Source organism: Sinocyclocheilus rhinocerous, unplaced genomic scaffold (genome assembly GCF_001515625.1).
Source record: "Sinocyclocheilus rhinocerous isolate Xijiao unplaced genomic scaffold, SAMN03320098_v1.1 scaffold3980, whole genome shotgun sequence".
NCBI lineage: Eukaryota > Metazoa > Chordata > Actinopteri > Cypriniformes > Cyprinidae > Sinocyclocheilus > Sinocyclocheilus rhinocerous.
In genome coordinates, this window is record NW_015648640.1 from 36004 (window position 1) to 44697 (window position 8694).

Genomic DNA, 8694 nt, shown 5'->3' on the forward strand with positions numbered 1-8694 from the left:
GAATTTGGAGAAAGTACAGTGTGTTACACTGAAGTTATTAACTATTTGTCATTATAAAAAAATTATAAAAATGTGTAAAACCAATTATTTTCAAAAATAACTGTTGTAGTAAAACCAGCAGGAGAGCAGTGATGTGTGAACTGAATTTGTTGAAAGTGTGTGTTACAGTAAAGTTATTAACTATTTTTCATAAAAAATGTGTCAAAGCAATTACTTTCAAAATAAGTCTTGTAGTATAGCAAGCAGGAGAGCAGTGAGGTGTGAACTGAATTTGGTGACACTACAGCGTGTTACTGTGAAGTTATTATTTTATTAGTAACTTTCGCGTTTCGCACTTTGCAGACGATCCCTTCGGACTTTTCCCTCAGACTCAAGCGAATTGAGATCACTGTGTTTTGTACAGAGCGGAGGAAAGCTTGTTTTGAGGAAAACTCGCTTGTAGCTCGTTTTCTACATCACTACGAAAGGAAAGAGGCGTCAATTGTATAGTAAAAACGTTTTGCTCGTGATTTATTGATCCGGAAAAGTCGAATCTGTGAATGTCTTGCCAACTTTACCGAACTAAAAAAGCGAGTATTTCCAAATACAAAACAGTGTTATCTTGACCCGCTATATTTGTGATTTTTCTTTACAGCAAAGCTTGTCCGTCAACCGCTTGGTAAGTTCACTATTTTGGAATGTGAAAAACTTTCCACACTTTCCCAGCAAACAGGGAAGGTTCACATTTGGTCCGCTTTGTAACGATGTAGGTGTTAATAGGTTAATATATTTGAACCTTACTGAAGCCTATCCAGTGGCAGTGTCCTAGACAAAGATGCGTGTTGTTAAGAAATCAATAGCCTAACACTTTTTTTTTTTTTTAATAATTTGCTGCGTTTTTGTCTCTTCAGTTTCTAGAGTCCAGTCCAGCATGGGTGTACTACGGTCAGGAGTTCTAATGTACTGTCTTCACGGTATGTTTTTAAAGCATTCTTTTAATATATTATAGGAATAAATTATTTTTAAATTTGTGCACAGTAAACTCTAATTAGTTAACCTTACTTAAAAAAAAACCTATCCATATCCTAGGTGTATATGACTTTCTTCTTTCAGAACAGTCCTACACGGATGCAGCTCCGGGCGCATGGCGTATGAGGTCGGCTTTGCGCATGCGCCGCTCAAATCAAAACAAAACAACGGTCACTTATTAGAAGTACAAAACGAGGATTTGTAAAGAAGAATGTTGGAGGATTTCGATATAAGCCAAGAGGAGACTTTTCCTTTGCTAAAGTAAGGAAACTTTGCTTCCTTTGCTCCTGTTAACAAACGTTGGTTTTCACGAGACTCACTGGCGCTTGCGCAGTGCTGAACTTATACGTCATCCGCCCGGAGCTTCTTCCGTGTACAACTGTAGGCCTTTGTTCACCCCCCGGAGCCGTGTGAGACGGGGTTTTTATGGATGGGCACTTTTTATTTAACTTCTTTTGGACTGATGCATGCAACACCCGCTGAGTGCCATGAAACAGCTTGAAAGATTAAAGACAATTTTTTATATAACTGGATTCGTCTGAAAGAAGAAAGTCATATACACCTATGATGACTTGAGGTTAAGTAATTTATGGGCTAATTGTCATTTTTGGGGGAACTAACCCTTTAAACTCATTTTAAATTAAATATAATGTATCCCAAACAAATTTATTTAAGTTGAGTTAACTAATGTAACATTTACTGCAACTTGGGATTTCTTAGTTGTATTTACTTGAACTGTGATCTGATTTACTTGTTAAAACCAGTGGCGTAGCCAGGAATTACAATGTGGGTGGGCCCAGAGAAAATTGGGTGGGTCTAGGGGTGTGCGATATGACGATTTTTGATCGTGGACGGTAAAAATGTCTCTACGATCTGCTTTTGGAGAAATATCGTAGTATCGTGCTATTCTATCAGCTGCAGTTCTGACGCGTCCGTCTCAATCTACTGTTCAACGCGAAATACATTCACATCAGTGTTAACTCAGCAGCAGAGTTACACTCCCAGACACTGCACTTATTCACAATCACAAAAGTACATTATTTGCTTTAAAGTCTTGCCGGTTAAACATTTCATATGCGTGCTGTTCTGATGCGCTTTTCCAGTGCGAATACCTGAAGCGCTCGCACAATAAAAGCCTGTCAAATAGCGCCTAATTACTGAACTAAGTTATGCATCGCATCTGATTGCGCTAATACTGTCAAAAACACTCAAGGTTTACATATAAACACAGTTGCTTATGTCTAAAGTGAAAGTAAAACATTTAGAGAAAAACGGATGCATGCCTGTATGTTAGATGCGTGCAGCTCTTAAAGGGACAGTACTAAACATGCTGCCACTTGTCATTAAAGGGATAGTTCACCCAAAAATGATAATTATGTCATTATTTACTCACATGTTGTCCCAAATCTGTAATAATTTATTTATTGTCCTAAACACAAAATACGATATTTTGAGTAACCAAACAGTACCAGGTCCCCATTGAATTTAATAATATTACATTCAACAGAAAAAAGAAACTCATTCAGGTTTAAAACAACCTGAGAGTGAGTAAATTATGGTATAAAAATAAAACACTATGACAGAATTGACAGACAGATGACATAATTTCCATTTTTGTGTGAACTATTCTTTTAATGTTAATAAAACAACAAAACACAAAGAAAAAAATCACTCACTGCTCTTGACTGAAGAACTTTAATACAGTTTATTTCATAAGAATCAATGTACAATTGATGTATATAATGTATATATAGTTTTTCACTTTTTATATTTGTTAATTCAATACTGCTAAATACACCTACTGTACCTGAAAAATAAAGTTCTGTTTGTTTTATTTCGTATTATGTTCATTTGTAATGTGTATCTTTGTTCTTATTTTTTTAATAACAAAGATAAAATAATGACAAAGATTTTCATCTTCGCTCATTTTGGCCTAAATATCTGCCATTCTTTTTTTATTTTACACGTTGTTACATTGAAAGGCTTTGTTTTAAAAAAAGGGAAATTAGTTTGGCTGTACTGCTCAGACAACTTGCAAAATAGTAAAACCAACATGACAAAGAATCGTGATAAAATCGTGAAATCGTGATATTTCTGAAAAATATGTATGTGACCCTGGACCACAAAACCAGTCTTAAGTCACTGGAGGATATTTGTAGCAATAGCCAAAAATACATTGTATGGGTCAAAATTATAGATTTTTCTTTTATGCCAAAAATCATTAGGATATTAAGTAAAGATCATGTTCCATGAAGATATTTTGTAAATTTCCTACTGTAAATATATCAAAACTTCGTTTTTGATGAGTAATATGCATTGCTAAGAACTTCATTTGGACAACTTTACAGGTGATTTTCTCAATATTTTGATTTTTTTGCACCCTCAGATTCCCGATTTTCAAATAGTTGTATATCAGCCAAATATTGTTCTATCCTAACAAACCATACATCAATGGAAAGCGTATGTATTCAGCTTTCATATGATGTATAAATCTCAATTTCGAAAATTGACACTGAAGACTGGTTTTGTGGTCCAGGGTCACATGTGATATTTTTGCCATATCGCCCACCCCTAGGTGGGCCTAGCCTAAAATACATCTGTTATCAAAATAGGCCAACACAACTAACAGTTACACCTTCTTGAATTTACATCACCATTTAATCAGAGCATAAGCCTGTATGCCATCATAAGCAGTGAAATAACGATAAGAACAGCATGAGCACGGCGGCCACACCACACACACGCGCATCTGACAGACATCTCGCATCTCCTGTGCCTCTCCTGTGTACCGTGCTACTGAGTGGTTTGTGATTGTAGCTCCGTGTAGCTTTGCTTTTCTGTTGAATCTCTATCTTACTATCACTCTCTGTTGTTTAAAGTGATACAATATAACTTAATTCCCACCATATTTCTGATATTATCTATCAAACTAATCTGATTAATTTGATCGTTCACTTTTATTCTAAAACAGCGCATGTAGTGCGCGTGCAGCGTGTTAGCATTCCTTAGCGGTTAGCTTGTCATTCGTGTTTCCATTTGCGTCTATTGCTGTTTTCTTTTTTTTTCTCGTTCCGTTTCTTTTCTCTCTCCCTCCGTTTGTTCACGAGTTCATCAAACAACAGTGGTAAGTCAGAATCATTCTTCAATCATGGTGAGTAATGGCTTTTTCTCCTGCTATTGTTGTTTGCACCGCTTGCCACATATATAGTTTAGCTCTCTCTGTCGGCCGGCAGGGATTCACATGTGATAAATGCAGGGAAATAGTTAGGCTGACAGAGAAGATTTCAGAACTAGAGACACGCATCCAAACTTTAATTGAGGATAGTGAGAATGTGAGGGCTCTAGATACGGCTTTCTACCCCACACTGACTGTACCGTGTACTGCGGCCACTCCCACCTCTTTGGGGCACTGGACCCAGAGCGCTCTGACTGGATCCAAAGAGCTAATGCTGCTTCCAGCCCTATTTCTCTTACCCCTGCTGCCTCTACCTCTAGCAACATCTCTCCTATGGACACAACGACCACGTCCACCCCCGCCGGGCAAAGGGTCGAAATGATCACTTGTTTGTGCTTTGTGAACACTCTCGCCTTGCTAAAATACATCTGTTATCAAGATAGGCCAAAACAACTAACAGTTACACCTGCTTGAATTTGCATCACCGTTTAATCAGAGCATAAGCCTGTATGTCATCATAAGCAGTGTTAAGAAAATAACGATAAGAACAGCATGAGCACGGCGGCCACACCACACACACACGCATCTGACAGACGCAACACAACACCATCATCAAATCAGCTGGACAGTAGTAATGGACAGTATGTTAAACCCATGCTTGGTCATAGTCTGGCTCAGCGGCCACCTAAACCACATGAAATAAACAACAGTGACTAGGCAACTAACGTTAGGAAAATGTAGATTTTTGTACCTGTACACTGGCGTGTAGGGGAGGTAGCCTTTAGAGAATGGAGCGCTGCTGGTGATGGAGAAATATGTGAATTAACGTTGGCACTAGCAGAGCTGTTCAGCTCCTTGAGTGTGGAATACGCAGGGACTCGAAGCCGGAGGGCGCTCTCGCGCAGAAAGCACAAAACGGAGCTCATAGAAGCAACGTGACATGCCAGGAAAACCCTAATATGGACAAAGGCATGTATAACGGCATCCAGCGATCTCTGCTGTAGCTAAGGGGCTGTTCGCAAACTTATCTTCATCATTATATGGCAAACAAAAAAAAGCAACAACACAATTTATTTTTATAGATCAAGTATTGTGATTATTGCAACAGAATTCACAATTATTGGGCTACCTTCTGAAGCAACTGACTGGGTGGGCCTGACTGACAGGTGGTTTCCCGTAGCTACACCTCTGGTTAAAACCATGCAAAACGATTGCCTTTAAAAGACCAAGTAATAGTACACATGCTAACATAACCAACAGATAGACTGCAGATACTGTTTTGTTTTTTTGTTTTTTTAATAGGGCTTTATATAGTCTTAACATTTGTAGGCCAATGCAGGCTCTTTTCAGTACAATGTTAACAAAAACATAACAGAAACCTGTTTTCAAACATAACATAACATTAAACATTTACAGATGACCCCCCATATTAAACCTTTGCAGAAATGCATAAAATAACACGTAATTGCAACATAAGTCTGAAGTAAAGCATACTGGGAACTAGAACTAGCTTGACATAATGGTACTCGCACAAATCAATTTCTCTTAATTAGGGTTTTTTGAGTAATAAAGGCATAGTATGCAAATAGTATGGATTTCTAGGTTTTTACAATTAAAAATCAACTAATTGTTGTACTTTAAAGGGGTCATATGATGCGATTTCAAGTTTTCCTTTCTCTTTGGAGTGTTACAAGCTCTTGGTGCATAAATAAGATCCCTGAAGTTGTACCAGTCGTCTCTTGTCTTGGATCTGCTCTTTTGGTTGGATTACTGGGTTTCTTCATTGTCAAGAAGAGATACAAGTGAGTCTGAAACTGACTTCTACATATATATCACTGACTAATATTAGAGAAGACATCCCTGAAAATGGTTTACACTGTAATTGTAATGAATGAAAATTAAGTAGTTTGCATTTAAAAACAAATTCTCAAAGATAAATCTAAGAGTAAAAGACGAAAATCTGACATAACAAATATGGGTTAGGGTTAGGAACATTTCTTTAAATACTCCAAAACAAAGACAAAACATCCTTCAAATGGAGGCATGAACTAACAATAAGGATTTGCAATAATCAAGGTCCAGACCTGGAGAGTTTACACCTCAAGGGGGACAGAAGGTAATTACCAGGAAAACACTGGATGAAGGCACACACTCCACAGTAAGCAAAATATCTCAAAACTCCTAAAATCTTTATTACCTCTCGATTTACTTCTCTTGGGATGAAGAGGGCAGTACCTTTTCAAAAGGAATTAAGTGTACACTTTAGGTACTAATGTGCACCCTTTAGTGATAAATAATATACAAATTTGTACCGTTTTCAAAGGTACCGCCGCAGTGACAGTTTCTGTACCTTTTTTCTGAGAGTGTAGTGAGTGTTCACAATTAGAAATCATATAAATTTTGGGCAAGTTTCGGGTGATTTTAGCATGTACAGAGAAGAGAGAGTGTGATTGCATCTTGGATGAGGATGCTAATTTTGCAAGAGAGTGTTCAAATGCTAATTTCCAGAAAAGTCATTTTTCTTCTCAGAGAGCAGCCCCCTCTGGGTCTGAGCTTGGCACCAGCCTTACAATATAATAATACAGTCCCTAATTAGAATGTTAAATGTAGCAATAAGAACACATAAGTAAACAATATAATTGAAAGTAAAAAGTCAACATAATTGTTTTTAATAAGGATGATGATCGCAAGTGTTGTTTTTTAAAATATGGAATCAATCAAGAATGTCTCCACATTTATTTTTTTTAACAGCCGCATTGCATTTATCAACCTCCATCAGTTATAAATGAAGTTAAACAAAATGAAATAAATATTAGATAAAATTGCCTTTCGTGTGTGTGTGTGTGATCACCAGGTTTTGTTCAGGTGCCAGAGAACAGAGGCAAATACCCAACAGCTTCTAATGCATTCTTCTGCAACAAACCAGGACAAAACAGATCCTCTGGTGGTAAAATACTGAATCTATGGCATGTTTTTGATAATATTCATGGTATAATCCAGTTATTTTATGACTTTAGCAGGAATTGAAGATCCATTTATTTGTATGAAAAATGGTTTGCCAAAAGTTTATGTATCAAGGAATTATTTTAGATTAATCTGCTCTTCATGCTCAGATACAATGTTATACTTTTCACACAAAATGTTTTTTTCTTGCCTGTTTCTCAATATAGATCAGCACCATCAGAAATATTATGTAAAATGTTCATTATGAATATGGTATTTACGTATGGTAAACAGCATCCATGTTGTTTTGTTGTTTTTTTTTCATATTGTTGTGACAGAAATATAAAAAATGCATTCAATTGTTTACTATTAAACTAAATAACTACAAAACCATCAGACTCAAACTCAGCAGTCTGTGTGACCTTACTGAATTCATAGCAAACGTATTTTTGCTCTAAAATTTGATGTTGTAATTTTCATGTAATAATCGTAAATTTAATGTAGTGTCCAATGCCTGTGGAATATGGAGCAAGATTGGTCTCAATAATAGTTCACACAAAAGACACGATGCACACATATTCACGAGGATACCATACCACATTAAGATTTTAGATTCATAAACTCAGTGTAAAGCATAAAACAAGGTTTTGACTGATGAGACATGTCGTAAATATAAGATTATGAAAATATAGTTTTTGGATATTTTTCAAGCAGTCTCTTATTTCAAGAACTACAACTAACGTCTCGTTTGGACTACAGCGTTGTTTTCCAGGTTTTGTGATGTCACAAAGCGACCCAATAGAATATCATTAAAATAATTCCCGCCTACGGAAATTCGAATGGTTGGGGGGTGGGGAGGGGCGACCTCTTGGTTAGAAGCTTGGTTGAGTGCATCAGACAAGACTGCGACGAATAAGTGCTGCTGTAGGTCAAGTTTTCGCAAGTTATTACACATGCACCTGAATAATTATGTAAATACATATGTTACAATTATGAAAAAGTTTTTATAATAAATTGCTGACAGTACAATACTGGACAATGATGTAATCTTTTCACTGTAATTCAGGTTATAATGTTAGAATTAAAGAACAATAAACATAATACATATGCACTTATCTGTAAATGCAGTTATTTTTTAAGCGGTTGTTGACATCCTATCTAAAACGTGATTTAGGCAAAAAAACAATAACCATACCACTCTATTATGTCTTGCAATATCCGTGCGTGCAAAGGTTCTGCGCGATCCTCTTGTTCAATATTCTAGTGAGAAAACGTGTCGGATGCAATGGACGCATCCAAAGACTAGTCTAGATATGCAGCATCTGATGGTAAATTTGTTGAAATTAATAAAATTATACATTTTTTGTAATGTAAAATAAAACTATATGTTACATATACAAAATATTATATTATTGTATAATTACCAAAGAACGTATAATGATTCAGTTTACATCACCTTCATAAATTGAATAAAAACTGAAAAAAGCAAAAACACAATGACGCACATTCTTTATTCATCATTTTGTAGATGTAAAGTTAAAAAAATCGTTGAATTTTATGGAAAAAAA

At 36.2% G+C, this 8694-nt stretch overlaps 1 long non-coding RNA gene across 1 annotated transcript; it reads left to right on the forward strand.

The window, feature by feature from the left end:
* Positions 1–5909: 5909 nt before the first annotated feature.
* On the forward strand, positions 5910–7171 carry LOC107710144 (uncharacterized). Its single transcript, XR_001636564.1, has 3 exons — positions 5910–5985; positions 6260–6341; positions 7038–7171. It is a non-coding gene; the product is annotated as an uncharacterized LOC107710144 (long non-coding RNA).
* The last annotated feature ends 1523 nt before the right edge of the window (positions 7172–8694 follow it).